We start from the raw sequence: 22,981 nt of genomic DNA, 5'->3' as shown, positions 1-22,981 counted from the left end.
CGCAGACACAACGTCATTTGGTGCATCAGTATACAGACGACTTGATTTATCAGGTCAGTCATTCCCCGATTCAAAGTAATCCTGATATTGGTTGAGAGTTGACTTTGCAAAATCAAACGCCCTAGGTAAGGTTGATTAACCAGGGGGAAGGTTGAAACATGCCTAGCGGGGTTTTTCCGCTGTGGTAGACAATCTTTGGAATATAGCCAAATTGCACCACCTGGGGGAACGCCGGCATATGAGATGTATGTGAAGTATGGAGTGGGTGCGATAATATTCTGTGAGACTTGGCATAGGCAAACCAGAAAGCGACAAGACCATCAGTGGCCGATTAATGGTAGTTTTGAGATAGCGAGAATAGGTAACTTGGAAAGGCTGTTGATAAGAAAGAAAGCGCGTCCTGCAGCATTTGATACCGTTAAAGACTGGAGAAGGGAAGCAATGCTCCGATTTAGAAGTAGAGCGAAGCATGCGCGCAGGCATAAATCGAAAGGTGAAGTAGCGGAAGAGAAAGAATAGGAGGTGTGGACTGAGAGTCTAAGAAGGGCAGGTAGGCGTGACCAGTTGAATATAGAAAAAATATAACCACAACGAGAATTACACATAGCAGATGAATTGATAGAAAACATATTGACCCATACAAAACAAGGCCCAAGATCAGAAGTGAGGCCAGACACGTCAGTAACTATTGCCCAAACCCCGCCCGTAGCCCAAGCTCTCCCTCCGGTAGCTCAAGCCCTCCCACAGCCACAGACCGCGCACGTAACACTTCCTATTAGCCAACCAGGCCCACAACAGACACTCCCTGTTCCCATTTTCCCATCCGCACCTCCCGCCTTAGACACAGACTCGGTACCGTCCGTTCCTCCCAGGGTTGAAGTTGAAACCACGGGGGCGAGAGGCGGGACTGAACAACAGGGATGCACGAGGGTAACTCGCAGTGCGATCAGCAAAGAAAGGAAGGTGGAATTGCAGCAACAGGTAGAGATGTATATAGACGGGAATGATGGGACGACAACATTGGCTTCGATGTATGTCTTCCGAAGAAGCAGCGAAAGACAGGTAGTGTTGGAATGCATGGGTGAATATTTGGTGGAGAAATGGAAACAGTTAATTGGGACATTACCACCGCAGCGATTGTTAGATTTGAATGCATTAGCACGCTGTAGGGAGAGGGATGAAGAAGTGAGAGAACATGTATATGGACTTTTTGAACTTAAAGATGAATTAGATGATGATTATGCCGAAATGTTTACTACACCTGGGTACAGGAGTAGGGATATCAGGAGACATAGGAAGGAAACTGTAGAGCCGTATATACAACGATGACATTCAATGTCGTCAGTACAGAGGGGCGACAAGTTAAAAGTATGTATACGAGAAGCGTTTAGATGGATGTCGGATGCCAGTATCCCCACGTTGGAGATACATGAGATATTTGATGATTATTCCATGCCCATGAAAAGAAAAGCACTGCAGTCGATGGCTGAACATTCATTAGACAAAGATATAAAAAACGATAAGGCTAGCCCACCCGAAATAATGGCAGTATATAAAAGAGCACTAGAGCGAGGGACAGGAGAAACAGCCCTATCGCTTGATCAGGGAATATTGTTACACATGAGAGAAGGGGGAGGGACAGTAAGTGGGGCATTTCCCATGAGAGAGGTCCCACCTACCTTTGTGCCCAAAGTAGAGGTTCACACAGCGGGCAATGTAGCGACGCAGGTAACACCAGCCCATTACACCGCCCAATATGTGCATGTCCCCTTTTCCAAACAGGAGGTGAACAACATAAAGCAGACGATTCCTGATATAAGAAAGAATCCTGCAGGGTTTTACAAGGAAGTAGAGTCCTGCCTGCAATCATCCGTGCTTACCATGGGTGACATAGACCTAATATTAACAGTGATCCTGCCAACAGACATATGGAAGCAAATAAGAAAGGTGGATGACACAACGACCTTTGGCGCCACATGGACGGACTTGATAATAGAAGACAGGAATAAAGCAGTTGGAGGAACACCGAGACCGAACCTGGTAGCATTACCAGCACGCATAGTACAGAAATTAAAAGAAATTGTCCTGGAGAAAAGAATTCAATGGGACAAATTGACTGCATGCAAGGATGAGTTAGCTACAGATTATTTTAACAGATTTGAAGAAGTATTCACAGACTTCAGTGGGCAGGATGTGAGCTCGGAAGCGGGAAAGAGGTTGTTGACAAATATGTGAGGGGGTTAAAACTTCCAATCCAGGATCTAATAATGACATCAGAGAGTGCATGGCAAGCAAAAACGCTGGGCGAAGTATTACACATGGCCCATTATTATGAGCACAGAGTGACTGCGGAAAAAGAGAAAGAGGAGAAGGATAGGGTAAATCTGAAAACACGGGTACTACTGCAGCAAGTAGTAGGACACAATAGAAGGAGAGGGAATGCACAAGGAAGGAGTAATTCGAATATGCATGGGAGAACAGTGGGACCGAATCAGTGTGCGTATTGTAAGGAGGAAGGACACTGGCGAGCGCAATGTCCGCATCTGCAGAATAGAAATGGGTCTGGTCAGAGGAGACAGCACAGAGGACACCAAGGAGTGAATGGACCAAATAGGAATAGTATGCAGCAGCACCACAATAATGGAGGTAATCAAAACCAATCCCAAAACCCAAGTGCCCCTAACCAGAGTCAGGGACAGCAAAACCAACAGTATGGAAACCAGAGTGGGGGAAATAGAGGAAAGAGTGGGAACGTTTTCGATACACAGTATTACAGTAACAGCAATAATTACACATCGGACGATGTGTTATTTCCCCAGTAGGACAGCCCAGGACAGGGGTCAGAACCAGTGTCTATTCCCGTGAATCAGAGAGGACCCTACGTTGAAATGAGAGTCGGGAATGAGGAGCACCGCTTTCTTGTAGATACAGGCGTGCAAAAGTGTTCAATAGACCACCACTTTGTTCCGGATTTACCACTGTCAGGGCAAAAGAATGTTTCTGTAGGGTTCACAGGTACACCAGTCATAAACCCAGTGTCCCAAACAGTCCCAGTTACTATAGGACCATTCTCTGAACACTGTCCTTTCCTTTTAACAGAAAATTGTGGGGAGAACCTGTTGGGATTAAATTTGTTGAAAAAATTAGGTTCCGTTTTACATTGCACGGCAGACGGGGTGTTCCTAACGATTTGGCCACAAGATGTGTCAGAATTCATGTCTGAAACTTTACCAGGAGAACTAAGTATAGTACCAAACTGTATATGGGAAATGCATGACAACGATGTAGGATGCTTGAAAATAGAGCCAGTAAAGATCATTTTGAAAGAAGGTGTTACCCTACTGCGAATTCCCCAATACAGAATTTCGGCTGAAGGTGAGAAAGGATTGAAGAGTATTGTTACAGATTTGGTGAAATTAGGGTTAATTGAAGAAATTACAGGCAGTACATGCAACAGCCCGATTCTTCCAGTTTATAAAAAAGGAGGCAATGAAGTACCATACCATTTTAAAATTGATTTGCGCACATTAAACAAGGTAGTAGATCCACAATTTCCTTTAGTGCCAGATGTCACTACAATATTGACAATGATACCTGTTTCAGCAGAATATTTTAGTGTAGTTGATCTGAAAAATGCATTCTTCAGCATTCCAGTGGACAAGGACAGCAGATATTTGTTCGCATTCACATTAGGAGGACGATCATTTACATTCACGTGGATTCCGCAAGGTTACACGGAAAGTCCGAGTATTTACAGTAGAGCATTGAAAGAACAGCTAGACATGCTAGAATTACCAGTGGGTTGTGTACTCTTGCAATACATAAACGATCTATTGTTAGCTGCTGACACAGAAGAGATTTGTAAAGAAAGCACTGTATTACTACTGTCACACCTAGCGGCACATGGCCATAAACCTAGTTTGAAGAAATTTCAATATAATCGAAAGGAGGTGGCCTATTTGGGCTACCTACTTTCGAAAGAAGGGAGAACGCTAACGCCAGAACGCATAGAAAGTATTTCTTGTATGCCTATTGCAAAGACACAGAAAGGAGTCAGAGCCATAATAGGCATGGCTTCATATTGCCGAAAATGGATTGGTAATTTTGAGTTAATTGTGAAACCGATGGTGAACTTGACTAGAAAGGATGCGGTTATGCCTTTACAGTGGGATGAGGAATGTCAGAAAGCATTTGATCAATTGAAAACTGCATTATGTTCGGCTCCAGTTTTGGGCACGCCGAATTATGAGAAGGTTTTTAGACTGTTTGTGTGTGAAAGTGAAGGATGTGCATTGACGGTTTTGACACAGGAACAAGGTGGAAGAAATAGGCCATGCGGCTATTTTTCTTCTGCGCTGGACCCTGTAGCGCGCACACTACCACGATGTTTGCGATCTGTCACGGCGGCTGCTGCGTCAGTGAAACAAACGGAAGAGATGGTATTGGGGCATACTTTCATTCTGATGGTGCCACATGCCATAGACGTTCTATTAAATAGGACACAGACGCAACACCTCACCTCTGCTAGATTGACAAGATATGAGATTATCTTGTTCACGCCCCATATCCAAATTATGAGGTGTAGCGCTTTGAATCCTGCAGAATTAATGCCACTACCTATAATAGAAATTGGGGAGAATGAATCACCCCCCCCACGAATGCTTAATGGTCACTGAGGAAGAAACCAAGGGGAGAGTTGATTTAAGTGATACCCCAGAGAAAGAGCCAGATGGAGAGTTATTTTGTGACGGCTCATGTTTTAAATTACCTGACGGCACAACACTGCCGCATATGCTATCACTACCCTAGAGAGCGTTGTAGAAAGCAAATGAATCCCCTACAATTCGGCACAAGCCGCAGAGATAATAGCATTAACCAGAGCCTGCGAGATTTCTGAAAAATTGAATGTGAAGATATATCCTGATAGTCAGTATGCTTTTGGGGTGGTTCATAACTTTGGTCGACTCTGGGCTGAGAGAGGGTTTTTGACATCACATGGTGCCAGAATTCAACATGGCCCTTTGATTGTACGATTGCTGTCTGCACTCACGCTTCCATAACGCCTGGCAATAGTGAAATGCGAGGCACACAAAAAGGTAACATGCAAAGTAGGAGAGGGAAATGCGTTTGCAGACAGAATTGGGAAACACACTGCCACTGATTTAAATACCAAAATGATGACAGTTCAGACTGAGGAAGTACCCTGTATGATAGAAAATGGAGTTGCCACTGTCAAAGAAATGCAGGCCGAAGCTACGGCCGATGAAATACAAGGGTGGGCAGATGGCTCTGCTGAGTTAGATCTGGAAGGTTGTCAGGTGGACAATGTAGGCAAGGGAACAGTGACTCCAATAGGCAGTTTTGGCCCGCACTCTATGCCTTTTGAGGTGATCCATTTTGATTTCATAGAGATGGAGAGATGCCAAAATTTAAAATGCATCTTAGTGGTGATCTGTGCATTCAGTAAGTGGGTGGAGGCATATCCCTTGAAGGACTGCACAGCAATGAGCACGGCAAAGGTAATGCTTAAAGAATATTTTTCCCGTTTTGGCTTGCCCCGTGTCTTATGGTCTGATAATGGCCGGCATTTTGTGGGTGCAGTGGTGTTACAGATATGTGCGGGTCACCAGATTGATAAGAGATTCCATGGTTCAAGGCATCCGAGTTTGGCCGGTCTTGTGGAGAGGCACAACAGGATTCTCAAGTCAAAGATCAGTAAAATATGTGCGGGAAGCAAGTTGAGTTGGGTGGATGCATTACCAATAGCGCTGTTATGCATGCGTACGTCTGTACAGGCTAAAACTGGGCTCTCCCCATATGAAATCGTAATGGGGAGCCGGCAAATGTTTGGTGCGCACCTCAGCCAAAACGACTTAGAGAGGTAGAACATCCTGTGCTTAGTACTTATTGTGGCATTTTAATGCAGAAATGTATTTATTTATGTATTTATTTTAATTCTTGTAATGCGCCAACATGCCCGTAGGCCTCAGGGCGCACATAAAACTGGACAAAACAAACAGACACACATGGCAGAGAAAGAAGAAGGGTCAAGGAGTTATTCCAGATTGAAGAAGTGGGTTTTTACAGCACGTTTGAATACAGTGTTGTCCTGGATCTGCCGCATCTGGGCTAGGAGTTTGTTCCATAGAAGGGGATCTTGAGCCTCAAGAGTGGAACCTCCAAATTTGGCTGTCCTGTATTTTGGATGCTTGAGAATAGTGGCAGAGGATGAACGAAGGTTCCTTGCGTTGGATTTAATGCTAATGCGGGCTGACAAATAAGTAGGGCTACAGAGGCTGAGGCATTTGTGGGTCGTGGTCAATATCTTGTGCGTTATCCGATGTTTAATGGGAAGCCAGTGAAGTTTTTTCCTAAACGTGTAGATGTGTGTACGACGGGACTGATTGAAGATATTACGTACAGCATTATTCTGAGCCACTTGTAGTGATTGGATGTTGGAGGCTGTGGTGCCCGCTAGGAGGCTGTTGCAATAATCCAATCTTGAATTGATCAATGCAGTGGACAGAAGAGCACAGTTTTCTTCCGAAATAAATGGTCGAGTGTAGCCTATTCTTTTATTTATAAGACCGCAGCTAGATTTAATGCTGGAGACATGGGACTTCATAGAGAGTTCTTCTTCAAGAACAACGCCCAGGGTCTTGACTTTCTTCTGGACGAGAATAGTATTGTCGGCAATATGGAAACTAGCGTAGTTGGAGTCGAGTTTCGCCCGAGTGTTTTTTGATGCCACGATGAGGAGTTCAGTTTTTTTTGTTGTTCAGGGTATGGCTTTGTATATTTTATTGATGGTTACTGTATCGCTGCTATAGGAGCCACTCAGCTGTATGACCACCTGAGTATCATCAGCGTAGTTCGTGTATTGCACTCCTAATTTGTTTAAGAGATCAAGAAGGGGACGGATATAAAGATTGAAAAGCAGAGGCGATAGACAGGAGCCCTGAGGAACTCTGCATGTCTGAGATATTGGAGAAGATTGATTATCACCAACACAGACCCTCACCATTCTGGGACCCAGAAAGGAAGCAATCCATCTGGATGCAATTACGGAGCAGTTGGCAACCTCTCCGAGCCTTGACACCAGTAAACTGTGATCAACTAGGTCGAAGGCTGCGGAGAGGTCTAGTAACATGAGCAAAGCAGCTTGATTATTATCAGCTATGCTAGCTAAGGTAGATTTAAGATCTAGCATTGCTGTCTCAGTCTGACTGACGGGTACCCAAGGTGTTATATTTTTCGACATGAGCTTGTAACTGTAAATAGGCAAGTTTGTCAATTATCTTGAGAACATATGGCACGTTGATTCAAATTGCGTTTGATTCATCAGCAGGTGCAGGAGGCATTACCAGTGAGATACACTGGTCCGGGGCACGCGCTGGATCCAGGAGACTGGGTGCTGCTTAAAATTTTTGAAAGAAAGCCATCGTTAACACCCAGGCGGTGCTGCCCCTAATAAGTACTCTTGGCAACGCAGACAGCGATATGGGTGGATGGACGGAAGTTGTGGATCCATGCCACCCATGCCAAAAAGGTTCCAACTTCACTGAAAGACTTGCCTGACCCAGACGAGCGAAAAGAGACAGCGGTCCCAGAAACGGAAGAAACTGTTGCCAGTAAGCAGCCACCAAATCTGCCCAAACGAGAAGTGAAACTCGAAACAAAGCCTGAGACCATTGCCAAAAAGGGGGAAGGGCAAAGAGTGCCCCAACGTTGCCCGCAGAATCGACATCACTGTCGGCTGACACGAAATCTGCCATGCACATACCAGCAGAAACGAAACGTGTACCCCTTTGGTGCCCACCAGCACTTGTCAGCATGCCAAAGACGAATCTGCATCACTGGTGCAGCGCACACCAGCACCTGCAGTAGCGCCACAGGCTGACTTTGAGCCTGAATCTGGAAGTGCACCGGCACTGTTCACGGATCACACAATACCAGGAGTGAGGAGATACAATTTGCGGCCTCGAAAGACAAAGTGATCCACAGTTCCTTGGCGTTTATATCAACCTCTGGTTCTGCTCATGGACGGAGAAGGAACTAGAGGTGTAGAGGAGAGAAGCGTGAGAATTGTGCAAGTCGGACAATTCAAGACTGGCGGCTCCTCGGTGTGATCATAAAAAAGTACATGTGTCCTGAACCAGAGTGGACAAGCTGGGCGCACATGGTACTAAGGCAATAAGATAACTGATCAAAGGTCCTCTGAGCAGTATGAGAAAGGACAAGTGATCTTGCCTAAAAATAAATAAGCAAATCCAGGCTATAAAGGACTGGCAGAACTGAACTGTGACAATTCTGTTGAACTTATTAACATCAGAGCAAGTGCAACGAAGAGAGACATCCACGACGAACTGTAATAAGGAAGAAGAAGGACGATGAGAAACATGTTGGGACCGGTTTCAGCCTCCTCCTGCACCACTGCTGAGAATGAGTCAATTATAAAGACTGTAAGCTTAAGAAAAACGCATGGTAAAAAGAATTGTATGCTGGCACTGACAATAATTATGTGCTTTATGAGCGCGGTAGCACCGATAACGACAGCCCTAATATTATGGTATGTGGAATCTATACACCCATTAGAAATGTTTTTACCAATAGTTAATATATCCACTACTGAAAGCCCGGTTCAGGTGATTTTTTATACCCTGCCCCCAATGGAAAAAAGACACATTGAAGGTTTTGGGAATAACACCTTGTAATCAATTATGAATATGACACATGCAATTCTGAAGAAAACACATTGCTGGGTAGGTGCCCATTTACCGCAGCATGCTGGGAAAGGAATAGGTTGGTGTGTACAACCATTACCATTAAGTTCTGCATGTAGTGCATCTTTAGGTGCAATGTTCTATGGGAAATGGAATGAGAGTAGTACGGGTCAATTAGACAGAACCAACATGAATGAGTTTGAGGAAATAATTATGAGGCCTGTGGGTTGTTCCATATTCCATAAAGCACAAGTAATGATCCCAGAGACCACGAGGAAAAGTACACGAAAGATAACACGACAAAATAGACGAGATAGATTGTCCCCTCCAGAAAAAACATCTGTGATGACGTTTCGTGTAAGAACAGACGGGGAAAAAGATGCAATCCCCCCTTCTTACACGGTGAATTATAACCCAAGAACTGTCCCTTTCCGTCTAAAAAAGAAAGGCTCCTTTTCAGTCGGAACATATACTGGATGCATGAATACAGTGGTATTGAAATGGGAAATAGAACCAGTATATGTGGGAGATCCAGTTTATTTTATATGTGGAGAGAAAGCATATCCTTGGTTGCCCAGAAACTGGGGAGGTACATGTTACCTAGGTTTACTGTTCCCAGGAGTATTCCTCTTAGAAACAGCAGACATGGCCAGACTCTCCAGAGCTAGAGTCAAAAGGACTAGCGAGGGTGTTTTGATAGCGACTGACGTAACAAAATCATTCATTCCATTCTTGGGGCAGATAGTGAACTCCTATTATATAAGGCAGCTGTCCAGAATACTAAAAAATACCATAAACACTACGACAGATATACTATTTAACATGACGCTGGAAGAAAGAGGAATCAGGTTAATGATGCTGCAAAAAAGAATGGCTCTCGATGTGATCCTGGTTGATCGTGGGGAATTTGCAAAATAGTGGGATCAGCGTGTTGTGTATATGTAGATGACTATTCCCCTACAATCTTTGAAGCAATAAAGAAAATGCATGTCCTAAGTTCCGAACTCCCTACTGGAGAAGGAAGCTGGGGAATAGGGTCTTGGTTTTGGGGAATACTGCGTTCTTGGGGATGGAAGTTGATTTCAATATTAGTAGTGGTGTTTGGAATATTCATAACGTGCTGTTGTTGCATACACTGCCTACCAATAGTTTGCGCTGAGGTAACTGAGGGATGTACGAAGGGATGTATGCATATGATGACAAGAAAAAAAAAACTCATGGTCGAGCTGAGCAAGACACAAATGAGATGAAAACAGTAAAAGAGTTTAGCATGCGAAATTCAGACATAAGTACTTCAGACTTATCATCATTAGAGGAGCTTACAATAAATAGATGAGACGTTTGGCATACGGCCAAAGGAGGGTTTGTTAGTCTAGAAAAATGGATACCTCTACTTTGTGACAGTAAACGTATTTGGATGGCCGTGGGCCAACCATCTCATGCACGATATGACAGAATATAGGTTTCCGAGTTTGCCAATGAACGGCCATTTTGATGTAACAAGAATCGCCATTTTGTTTTCTAACCATTGCTCATTGCTTTCTGTTCTTATTGCTTCACAGTACATTTTCTGCTTACACTGCTCGACTGTAAGGGTGCAGGGCCGCGAGGATAACAAGAGTTCATTGAAACACAATGTAGGCAGCGCCAGGAAGAATGCCCGGCTCCCTCCCAAATGTAGCCTTGAAGCAGAGCTGCAGGGCATTTAATCATTTCGCAGCTGCCAGCCAGTCTCGTCATATGGTAGAATATGTTAAAATAAAACAGCAAAAGGCTTGAATTATGCTCTTCTTACGGCCCCCCCTTTGCTGAGCCCCGTTAGAGCATGCCGGCTCCCAGGACACGAATAGCACCTCATAGATAGCAAGGTTTGGAATGCAACTCTCCCCCCGTATGTTGCTCGCTTCCAGGAACAGAAGCGCTGTGTTCTGTTCAATAATTGAAAGATGCCTCCGCACTCACAAATTGCAAATTGTTACTAGAATAGATGTTTGAAGGTGTCATAATTGTCAAAGGTGTCCATCATCACACCAAGTTCAAAGGAACCCAATAAAGGGGGGTGTTAAACATGTCACAGCTGATTGTTTGATATGCATTTTGTATATATGTAACTGATGTACGTAAATCACTCTCTTGCATCCCTCGAGGTCTAGAGATACACGTCGCGGGGCGTGAGACCGAGTTGGTCAACTGAGACTTTTGCTTTGCAATAAACCCTAGCTTTGGGAATACAACCTCGTGTCTGGTGTATCTATCGTGTGTGGTGACTCGCCTTGTTTCCATAGACGTAAGGGACCCCTAGGGGCCCCTTTCACGTGCTTCCATTGGCTCTACGAACATCTGTCAAATGCACCCAGTATTTTAATCCCTGAACCTTAACTGCGGTAGGCGTGCTGTATATTACCTTGTATGGGCCGTAGAACCGTGGCCCTTTCCATCTTTGCACAAAACTCCTCACGTATACCATGTCGCCTGTCATCAACTGGCAGTCCGGGCTGTCTGTGGTTGGTGTTACTGTATCAGTAGCGCTTTCCTGTGTGAATGGGGGTGCTAGTTGTTTGGCTATGGCTCAAGCTGCTTTTGTTAAATTTCTGAGACACTCATGGAATTCTTCTCCTAGAACTGTTGCACTTTGGTGTGTGTCTGATTGCCTGCGCAGGGGAGAGTGGGCAGTGTGCATCCTTCTTCCTGTCACAATCTCATGGGTTGACAGGTGGTGGTCCTTGCTAGGTTGGTTTCTCATCTTGAAAAGTGCCAGGGGTAGACAATACACCCAATTCTTCTTGAGGGTGTGGCACAGTTTTGACAATCTGCTCTTGAGCACTCCATTCATTTTTTCCACAACCTCATTCGATTGTGGATGAAAAATCGTACAGAGCTTGTTGGTTATCCCTAGCATCGCAGTAATGTGTTTAAACATGTCATTCATGAAGTGCGTTCCATTGTCGGAACATATTGCCGGTAAAATAGCTCAGCGAGTTGAGTGCTCGCTGCTCCAATCTGAGTGAGATCTGCAGGTCGCAGGTTCGAATCCCGGCAAGGCCAACTCAGCCTTTCATCCTTCCGAGGTCAATAAATGAGTACTAATTTCGGTTGGGTGATATTGTATGTAAATATGTGCTCTTAAGCGCTATATAAATACCACATCATTATCGTTATATGATGTCACAGATGCCCCAGCGGGGAAACACCACTCTCACAAAAAATGTGGTAGTGCACTGTGCGTCTGGGTGAGCACAGGGGCCGGCTTCCACCCACCGGGAAAACGGGCACACAACAACAATCAAATATCGAGCCCCATTACAGTGCTCTCCCATATCTGCGTAATCTATATGTAGTGCTCTCAAGGGCCCTTCAGGTTTTGGCAATGTTCCCTTAATTGTCTGTAATGTCATACCAGAGGTGTACGTTTGGCAGGTGATGCATTCTATTATCAGCTTGGTTACCTGTTCCTGTACTCTGGGGGCAAACCAATTTTCCTGTATATCTGCGATGATGTGCTGCTTTGCATTGTGGGCTGGGAAGTGTAACTGTTTGAATGCAACCTCTAACAATTTTGCTGGCATCACTACCTTGCCAGTGTTATTCTGTCTCCATAGCATGTCTGTGGCTGACTGACTGCACCCTCTTTTCACCCAAATCTCCTTTTCTTCATTTGATGCATCTTGTTGGAGCTCAATTATTTATAAGACTGGTAATGAGTTGATCCCATCTGGTTGTGCGTCTTCCACTAAATTCTGTAATACGTACTCACCTGTTGGGGGTTTTGGAAAATAGGAGGCTTCCTTTGCAGCTGCGTCCACTGCCGCGTTTCCCAGTGAGATGACGTCATCACCTCGCGTATGAGACTGACACTTCGCAAATGCTATAAGTGCAGGTTCTTTTAATGCATCACTTAATTCCCCTAGTAGTGTTGCGTGCTGAATTGGGGATCCATCTGCCCTCCGCAACTCTCTTCTTCCCCATCTTGCTAGCCCAGCACTTCTATGAGCCCTACCAGTTATTGTTATTGATATTGATATTGATATTTTATTTCTATCGCGCTCATACACATGTGTTTCAGAGCACGAAAAGTTCTGCTGCTTGGGCATAAAAATGCGTCAGTAACCTTTTTGACACAATGACTTCAAAATCCCCGTCCTCCACTCTAACCACTGCTGCTCCCACATGTTTTTCTCACAATCTATAGAGGCTGGCCCATCCACAAAGTATATTTCTCCTTCTGACAGTGCATTCTCATGTACTTTGGATGTGTCATCATCATCTCCTGTGTATGTGGCGCAGTCGTGCTGTTGCATGTCTTCTTCTGTGCACGCTTCTGTGATAAAGGTGGCTGGGTTCATGCTTTTACACCGTACAATATGAATGTTCACACTAGAAATAATCAGTTCATATGCTGTGGCACTTTGAGCAGTCAATGTACTTTTTGATCTTTCAAGGATGGCAAACAGGGAGTGTTCTACGTACAATGTGACAGAGCATCCCATCACAATGGTAAAGCTTTTTCCTATCAAGAATGCGGCGGCTGCGAAAGCCTGTTCGCATAGGAAGTGTCCCTGCATTACTGCATCTAGCATTCCACTGTAGAATGCTAGGGGCTTATGACCCAAAGATGTCTTTTGTGTCAGTACAGCCGTCATGAGTGTGCCATTACAATGTGAGAATAAATAAAACTCCTGCTCATAATTAGGGGTCGCAAGAACTGGGGCAGCAGATATCAGTTCTTTGAGATTGTGAAAAGCGGTGTGCATTTCCTGTGTCCAATCGTAAGGTTGTGTTTTCCCAATGTGCTTCTTGAGAGCCTGCAAAAGGGGCTTTGTGTATGCTGCATAATCCAATATCCATGCGTGGCAGTAATTACACATGCCGAGAAACCTTTGCATCTCTTTGATTGCTTTTATGGCCTCTGCTCTGTGAGGTATTATTCTTTTACCGTCTTTAGATATTAACTGACCTAGATATAGCACCTCAGTCAAGCAATATTGCAGTTTTTGTTTTTCCACTTTATACCCTTTCTGCGCAAGGTGTGTTAGCAGAGTGATAGAATCCTTTCTGCACTCATTTTCATCCCTCCCGCAGACTAACCAATCGTCTACATATTGAATTATGCGACTAGTTGTGTGCATGTTTCCAGGGTCTTCATGCAATATTCTGTTGAAAATACTAGGGCTTTCACAGTAACCTTGTGGCAATCTACAGTGCTCATATCTCTTCCCCCCTAGTGTGAATGCCGTCAGGTACCATGACCCTTGATCAAGGGGAATCGAGAAGAAGGCGTTTTTTAGGTCCACTACTGTGAAGTGAGTGCCCTCTGTTGGGATACTACATAGGATTGAAGCAGGATTCGGGACAGGAGGGAACTCTTTTTGTACTACGTCATTGAGGGGGCGTAGGTCCTGGATCATCCTCCACACCCCTCCCTTTGCTTTCTTGATAGGGTAAATGCAAGTGTTACAGGATGAGTTGGATGGCACTATTATTCCCTGTGTCATTAGTGCATAAATTGTGTCTTTTATCCGTTCCTCAGCTTCTCTAGACAGGAGATATTGTTTTACTCGAGGTAAAATGGCCCTGTGTTTAAGCTTCATTTTCACTGGGGTAACTTCGTGTAGTAGCCCTACGTCATGTGGGCCTGTGGTCCACAGCTGCTGTGGCACTTGTGACATATCTTCCTCAAAGTATGCTGGTGGGGCTTTAATCACTGCTACAAGGGGGAGTGGTACTTCTCTTCTTTGGATCATAACATCACAAGGGATAGCTATTTCCATCACCACTTTCCCTTCGTCTTCTGAGTCATAAAAAAGCTCCTCATCTCTCGGCTCTCGCAGGGCCGTATTGGCATTGATGCACAGCACTGTTCTCCACTGGCATCCCTGCATGTCCATTGCTATTACTGTTATCTTTTGAGATGACACTTGTATTGCATGTATGTCTAGGGATACTATGGAAACTGGCACTATTTCCGGGTCTGTGATTGGGCGGAAAACAAACCCTCCATTTTTAGTTTTTCAACTCTGGCACTAATCTCACAAGAATTCTCAGTCCCTGAATGAACATGTCTGGGTTCACAGGTATGCCACGTGTTTGAGGGAAACTTGCTTGTGTATGTATCACTAACATGGCGATCCCTCGCTCAGTGAAGGAGATGGTCATGTTGTGTTTGCTAAGGAGATCCCTCCCAGTAAATTAATAGGTGACTCTTCGTAATACAACAGGGGTGCACGTATAGTTTTTCCCCCACCATAATGTCTAGCTCTCCAGTTTATGGAACCTCGACCAACGTCCCAGAGAACCCCTGCATTTCCAAGGTCCGATTCGAAAGCGGGAACCTGCCTTCCTTGAGGCATGATTTTTCCGCTCCCGAATCCATCATAAAAATGAATTGTTTGTTTGCTATTGCCGCCCCCACCAGTGGTTCCTCTGCTGCGTTACGGGTCGTCGACAGTACTGGACACGCAAGTGCTCTCTGTGGGCTGTCCTATGCTGAATGCCACAGGAGTTCATCTACATCAAAAACATTTCCTGTTACCATTGCTGTCCCCCTACACGGTGCGGTTGGTGCACCATTTGCTGTTGTAGCATAAGCGTTATTGCGCATGGGGGTAATATTATCATGGCAATGGGGGTCTGAAGAAATATTTTGCGTGTGCATTGGGCGCTCACTCGTGTGTCTTGGATCGGGCTCGCTGTCTCTTCTATTCCTGCCCATCGGTAGCCCATAGGGGCTCCCTGGGTGGGGATGTCCGATTTGGTGTTCATTTGGGTAGGGGTTACTGGGCCTGTTTCGACATTCTCTCATAAAATGTCCCCACCTCCCACAATTCCAACACTGTCCTTGTATTCCCCCTCGGGGGCCCTCAATACCCTGCGCCTCCTCCTCTTGATCCCCTGAACCCAACTCTATTGCCCCTCCCCCCTCTCGATGGCCACTGTGGTCCCTCATACTGATTTTCCCCGAACCATTGATCCTGGCCATTACCTGTCCAATTCGCCACCATTTGCATTGGCATTCCTGTCTGGCCGTCTTCCTCCTCCGCTCCCTTCCTGCTGCGCTGGTTGCCACCACTGCACTGACCTTCAATAGTTTACTTTGCACTAATTTAGTTTTGTCTGCCAACCGCCTCTGGGCTTTCTCCTTTTCCTTCTCTTTGATCCTCTTACAGTGGTGTACTATGATGCTTTGAATTTCAGGCCACCCCTTGGCTTCTAATCCAGCTATTTTATCAAGGGCCTTCTCCACTTCCTTTGGGAGCCCCCTCTTTATAATGAAGTAAAACAGGGACATTGATTGGTCTCAGGCCGTACCTGTTTCCGCCCTCCACATGTCCTGCACCCGGAGAATGAAGAACAACGCATCTTCCTCATCATTCATTGTACATTGCATCACTGACTGTAAATCTGGAGAGTCTGGTAATGTTTCTCTCAATGCATCCCACAGGCGTGCTCGCACAGTGTTGAACGAGGCCCCATCATGGCGGTCACAGTCTAATGTTATTCTGGGGAACCCCCCCTTAGCCCAGACCCTGTTGGCTTGGTCTCCTACTGCAGATACCAGCAGGCTTTTAACATCCCCCACCGCCAAGGGCACTCCTGCTGGGTGTTTCTCAAATGCATATATCCACTTACTGGCACCTCCTGACAGTGGGGGTAGCTGTTTGAGTAAGTTGGCCTTGTCCATTTGAGCCCATGGTATGTAATTTGGCCTTCCTGCCCCCTGTGTATTAGTGGCAGCTGTAAACCCTTTCCCCCCTTTGTAGTACTCACCTTTTTTCCCTTTCTTTCCGATTACAGCCATGCTCCCGGTTCTGTTCCTTAACCTTCCTCTCCATTCTTCCATGGGAGACAGCCCCCCTCCCAAAGAAGCCCCACTGGTGGCAATCCCCAACCTCCTTCCTTCTTCCTCCTGATCTTCTAGGTCACTCCAATATTCCTCCTCTTGATCTGATGCCATCCCTCCCTCTTCTGCCTTGCGCTCACTGTCAGCTGTGTTTATTTCTATGATTCGTGTGGGGGTGTCATTTTTTTGAAACAATATCTCTCCCTTCTTCCGTCCATCTTGCCCTGCCCCTACACTTGGTTGGGGCGTCTCGTCACGTTCGGCTCGGGGGGTGAACGACCCCCCTTCTTCTCCCATGGCTCTTAGGCAGGATAACTCAGTTAGAGCCATCGTTAACTGTGAGTCTAGATCCTGTGTGACCTTTTCAATATCAATTGTGGGGGTACTCACCTGTGTGGTTACCCCTTGGCTCTCATAAGGGGGTGGCACCGCGCTAGATGATTTTATTGTGGGAGGCACTGTGGGCTGTGCTACATATTCGGGATCACTATATCCTTCTGCAGGTACTGGTTTTGACAATAAGGAGTAGACACGTGTTACCTTTACCATTTCCTCACTTTGTGTGATCGGCCCTTCACTGCTAGTTGTTGTCAGGAGAGATGCGTTATTCTCACTACATTTTTCCGGGGGCACTTCTTCAAACAGACACCACAAGTCCAATATTTCTCTTCTGTTCTGCAACTGTTTCCCCTTATAGTTAATGAACAAACAGGTGGTGACCATATCTAGTACCGTTTTGTCAAAAGACCCTCCCTGTGGCCAAACCTGGGGCAATCCTTCTCCCTTCAGCTCCATGACCCACTGGTCATGGTACTTGTTTATTTTTTCAGCATACCCCGGCAGGATCTTACAAATATGAGCGAGAGGCGTCTCTGTACACATTGTACGTTGCTCTTAATGTAGTTCAATTGCCAACTCTTGCATATACCCGTACTCCTTTTGTATGATGAACTCTACACACTTATGCAATCCTTTTGATAAATTGAACTGTTCGCTTACTTTTTAACACTTTGAGGCATCATCTCTATGAGTACACCACAGATCATGCAATGTTGAACCTATTCAGTAATACTTGTGCACATAAACAACACAATTTTCCATAAAAGACCAACATTTAACATACTTCACATACAACAAAAAATAAAAATGACATATACTGTACTCTACCGTCCTTAATATCCCCTCCACCCCTACTTAATTACCCCCTCTCCAAGTTACTTTCCCCCTTCACTTTTCCAGCCCACCCAAGAGGGAGAGAAAAAGGGATAGATAAGACAAAGTTGGAAACAGCGTTTCTAAAACTACTCCGGGTCTTCCTTCGAGACCCCTACTTTATACTCTTTTCCTTATATTTTCTATATTCATATATCCTGTACTAGTCGAGATAGCACCCCCCAGCGGAGCTAGGCTCCCTTAACCTCTTTACACCTTATTTTCCATCACTGTCTGAATGGCCATATGCGATAGACAAAAGAAGGTTAGAATACAGAGAAGAAAGAAATAGCTCCTTACCTCTTTACCCTTCTCCCTTATGCTCTAAGTTTCCCTATTTTTTCCACCCGAATTATATCATTTGTCCCAATACCCTCTAATCTGACTCCCACCCACCTTTCAGTACCACCCGCACTTGATACTCACGTGTCCGTCTTGATCCGAGACCCTCTGGACCCGATTGGTCAGACCACTCCCGGCTCCTGCGAGTGGTACGTTGGGTTTTGTAAAGGGGGATCTCGTACCGCTTGCCCTACTGCGTGCGCACGTCTAGTTGTACCGGTTGCCGTTGGCGGGTAGCTCTTGAGGGAGCGTGCTCTGGGTCATAGCAGGGGGACGTCTTGTGTCAGAAAGACGAAAAGAACGCTATCACGTCGGGGTCACCAATGTAAGTGAGAGACCCCCAAGAATACAGTTAAACCTCCCAACGGAGTCAATAATGACACATACCCAGAGGGAACGAGACCAAGACCTAGTGCTGGAGGTAACGAAAGCTTTATCTAAAATAGGGCAAGCAGAATCTACTCTACTCACGCTGAGAGCGCTCTGCAGAAAACATGTTACAGTTTAGTTATATACACAAAAAACATCATCAGCTGTAGGAAGGCCTAGGGGGCACAAAGACAATCGGGATTGGACACTAAGAGTGGTCGCCTATAGGTGCCAAAGGGCCGGAGGTGTTTGATTGGTTTGAAGGCACGTGGTGCGATGACATCGTGTCCCGGGTCAATCAGTCAGTTGGGCTCATCATGTTGGTATGCCGTGCTAAGACTTGTGTTTTTTGTATCACTGAAGCCATGTAACAATTGCCCTTGTGGCCACACATTCCTATTAATTCGCTACTTTGATTTGTTTGTCCGGTGACCTCAGAGACATGTATCCTAATCCTTGCAAAAGCATAGTTCAAAGGTATGTTGTTTACTACCGATCACAGACCAAGCTTCAATTGCTAGATACCACGCTTGACCTGTTTAAACAGTTCAGGATATACTGCTTGGGGGTAGAGCTCATAGGGTCATCATATGATCTGGGGTGTCCACCTGGTAACAACAAAGAGCATTCTAAATCTATGGCTGGAACGACTTGGTCATAAAACCTACATATCAATATGTGTATACATTTCATTGTGGGGGGGCTCAGTGATCAGGTGTCCAGACGTCATTAACCTTGTTGTGACCTATTTTGACACCTAGATGACATGGGAGAATTGAGACTTCTTTGCGATATAATTCCTTGTTACACAATGAGACTGAGCTTTCTAGAAAACAATTGTACATATAAGCTTTTCACACGTGGCTTGCCGAGTTATACATACGTCATACTAGTTTAAAACACACTATATTTCCCATTTACCGTGACATTCTTATTCCCAGAAGATGAGCAACGGAGTTCATTCAAAAGATAAGACGCATACTTGGATCAATATTCATCTTTTACATGTGTACAAAGAAAAGAGACGGTTCATGACTTGAGGCCTGTATGCGCACCTTTAACAAAGATTATGGCTTGCTGGGGGGTGGGGGGCTAGTTGCTATATTATTCTCACACAGTGTTATACACATATCTACATTTAAACTTGTGCACTGAAGGGAATGAGGTAACTCCATGCTGTGGTGTACAAGGTTATACTACTTATGCATTGCATTGTCACAAGCTATTTCCATAACCATTCTTATGACCCACTTTAATATACATTATGCGTTCATCGCTAAGGTTTAACACAAGGATTTCTGTTATACGTACATATTATATTGTCCACTCATATGCACGTTGGCACACATTAGATTTGCATGCTCCTGCTTGCGAGGGGCGCATTGGCTCTGTCTATGTTAGAGCATAAATGATCGAAACAAACTCATGGGTCACTCTTGGCAGTTGACTCTACCCTGGGGGCATCATGTTTTTTTATGGCCAGGGTCTGTGGGGGTGTTGGGCAGGTTTATAGAGACAAATGGCTTTTGCCCTGGCCCCTGCTTAGGGCTGTATCTTGAGTTAGTGAAGTAAGACGGAAGGCAGAAGATACAGTGTGGATTTTGTTGCATTCTCGCAGACAGTCTTCTCATGGGAACCTGACAACTGCGGAGACGGCAAACAGGGGAGGAGGTAGGGGAAACGACCTTGCTCGCTGTGCGTGCCTGGCTGGGAGAGCTGCAGGCTCGCATTGGAATCACACAATTGTTTTACCATTACAAGATGGAGTTGGTGCTGTACAAAATGGAGTCTCTTCCATCTCTGGCTTTATACTGTTATGGGGGGCGTCACAAGGGGGTCACAGTTCCAGGGGCATTCCCGCACGAGTGCTCCAGGGCCAGGGCCCTGGACCCAAAGCTGGGCCTACCTAGGAAGTTCAGGAATAGGGGAGGGGGGTTCATAATATCCCCCCCCTTCCACTCAGTAATATGCATGTTTTTTTTTTCACTGTAAATGTCTTCTTTTTCACGAGTGCCCAGATACCCCTGGTCAGGTGCGCTATACAGGTAAAATAAACAAACAAACAAATAAAAGAAATACGATAAAGGACCTGAAAGGGAGAAAGATTAGCAAAGAAATCCCTAAACATGAGACCCAAGAAGAATCAAATCTATCCACTTTGGCTGTGATATTACAAAAAAGGATTTCCCTTCCTTTTTGTAGGCATCCCAATCAAATCAGCAGTGCTCATATGCGACCCATGGAAAGGGAGGTAGTGCCTGTCCCATTTATGATTTTCTAGTGTGTTTACATGACTGCAGAGTCCTTGACCAACCTACATGAACGTGATCCTGTGGAGAATGGCCCTGAAGGGGAAGGTTTTGATATCTCAAACGTTAAAAAAATGCAAGCCGAATTATGCAGTAACTCACCCTCCAGTTCTGTAATTTGGAGATGAAAGATTAACTTTTTTTATGCCTATTCAAGCTCAGGGGCAGTGTGACTTATTGGCTGTCATCGATAAAGGGTACCAGGTGACAATGGTATCTCAAGAATTACTTGATCCTCTGAGACAAAGAAGAGGGGAAAAGAACTGCATTTCCACTTCATGCACCTGCTTGGGGACCTACATAATTTTGATGGAAAGCAGATCCCAAAAGATGGGTTTACCGAAAAAAATATCAAAATACGGTGGCAACGACATACTCATCCAGTGATAGTTGTTACTCCTCACAGCACACCTGTTTTATTGGGAAACAATTTACTTTATTTTTATTTATTAATTGGACATTTGTATGGTGCCTATACACAAGTGATTCCAGGCGCCACAAGGCAAGAAGGGGGGGGTGGCATGGCGATCTACCTCCCACTCTCTGCTTGGAGAATTGTTTGACCTACATAGAGTTGGAGTCAGAGGGTCAAAGGATTCTGTTTGGGTGATATTTTGGGAGGGCAAGCTGGATGTAGATAATTCCCAGGCCACAGACAGCATTGTGGATAATGCGAAGGGTTTTGAATTTGATCCTTGCCGTCACCGGGAGTCAGTGGAGAGATTTCAGGTCTGGAGAGATGCGGTTTCTGGGCTTGAGGCCAAGAATAAGTCTCGCAGTCCTATTCTGGATTAGTTAGAGGGCCAAAGGAAGGAAAGAGGAAGGTTTAGGATGAGGTTTTTTTGCAGTAGCCAAACCTAGAGAGTACCATGGCTCTGGAGACATTCAGCTTCTGGGGAAAGGTGAGGAAAGGTAGAATTCCCCTGAGGAGATGAAGTTGAACATTGGACTTGGAGAGAATGAGAGAGAGGAGTCAAAGATGATCCCAAGGTATTTTGCCTCACTGGTGTGTGAGGGGTAAGGACCCAAGGAGTCTGGCTACAGAGTGAGGGGGAAACTAGTGGCAAGCATTGCAATAAGAAGGATCTCTGTCTTGCTGGCATTGAGGCTGAGATCATTGGCAGAGCACCAAGCTTGAATAGCAGTCATGCAGTCATTTATAAGGTAGGAAGAGGAGGAAGAAGATGTAGGGCAAGGTAGCTGGGAAGAGAGCTGTGTGTCATCTGTGCAACACTGGAAGTGAGGAGAGTAGAAGGAGATCCGGTGGTCCAAAGGGGCCAGGTAGATGTTGAAAAACCATGGTGATAGGGTAGAGCCCTGAGGGACGCCACAGGTAGAGAGTGAGGTTGGGGAGAAAAAAATGACCCATTTGAACTGTTAAAGACGAAAGAGGTGAGCCACGCCATTGCCCTGTCCATGAAGTCTAAGGTATCACAGAGTTGGTTTATGAGGATGTAGTGGTTGACAGTGTCAAAAGCAGAGGAGAGATCGAGGAGGATCAGAATAGAAGGAGAGTTAGAGTCCAGATTAGAGAGTAGGTCTTCTTGGGTGTTCAGGACAGTAGTTTCAGTCTCAAGAGTCAGTTGGGGGATGACAAGCTTCTCAGTGAGTTTGCCCAAGTAAGGGGTGATAGTGATAGGTTGATAGTATGCTGGGCATGAGGGGTCATACATTTTTTAGGAGAGGGTGCACAAGGGAGTGCTTGAGGAGTTGAGGGAAAGAGCCTGTAGCAAAAGAGTTGTTGCAGAGGTCAGCCAAGGCAGAGGCGAGAATGTCGACGTTGTCCTTGATGGTTCTGCAGGAGAAGGGTATCACCTATTTAGAGGTTTGATCTGTTTGTGCCAGATCTCATCTGGTGCAATTGGAAAGAGGATAGGATGCCAAGAGTTTTTGAAGAAAAGTGGGAGGCCAGAGCGAAGCATAAGGCCTGGGGGAGGAGGCGAGGAGGAGACTGCATTAGGATTGGCAAGTTCCTTGAAGATTTTAAAGAATTCAGCTGTGTTGTTAATGGCTCCAGAGATGTGAGCATGGACATGAGCTCTTTTCTTGGAGCAGATGGAACGCTTGTATTCCCGAAAGGAGAATGCGGCAGGCCAGTTTATCAGGAGATGAGCTAGATGACTGCCACTTCTGTTCTGCAGCTTTGCACTTTGGTTTCGAAGTGTCTAAGTCAGAGTCGTACCAAGAGT

This window comes from Ambystoma mexicanum, chromosome 5q (assembly GCF_040938575.1).
Source record: "Ambystoma mexicanum isolate Mex_15411 chromosome 5q, UKY_AmexF1_1, whole genome shotgun sequence".
Lineage (NCBI taxonomy): Eukaryota > Metazoa > Chordata > Amphibia > Caudata > Ambystomatidae > Ambystoma > Ambystoma mexicanum.
This window is presented reverse-complemented; position numbering follows the sequence as displayed.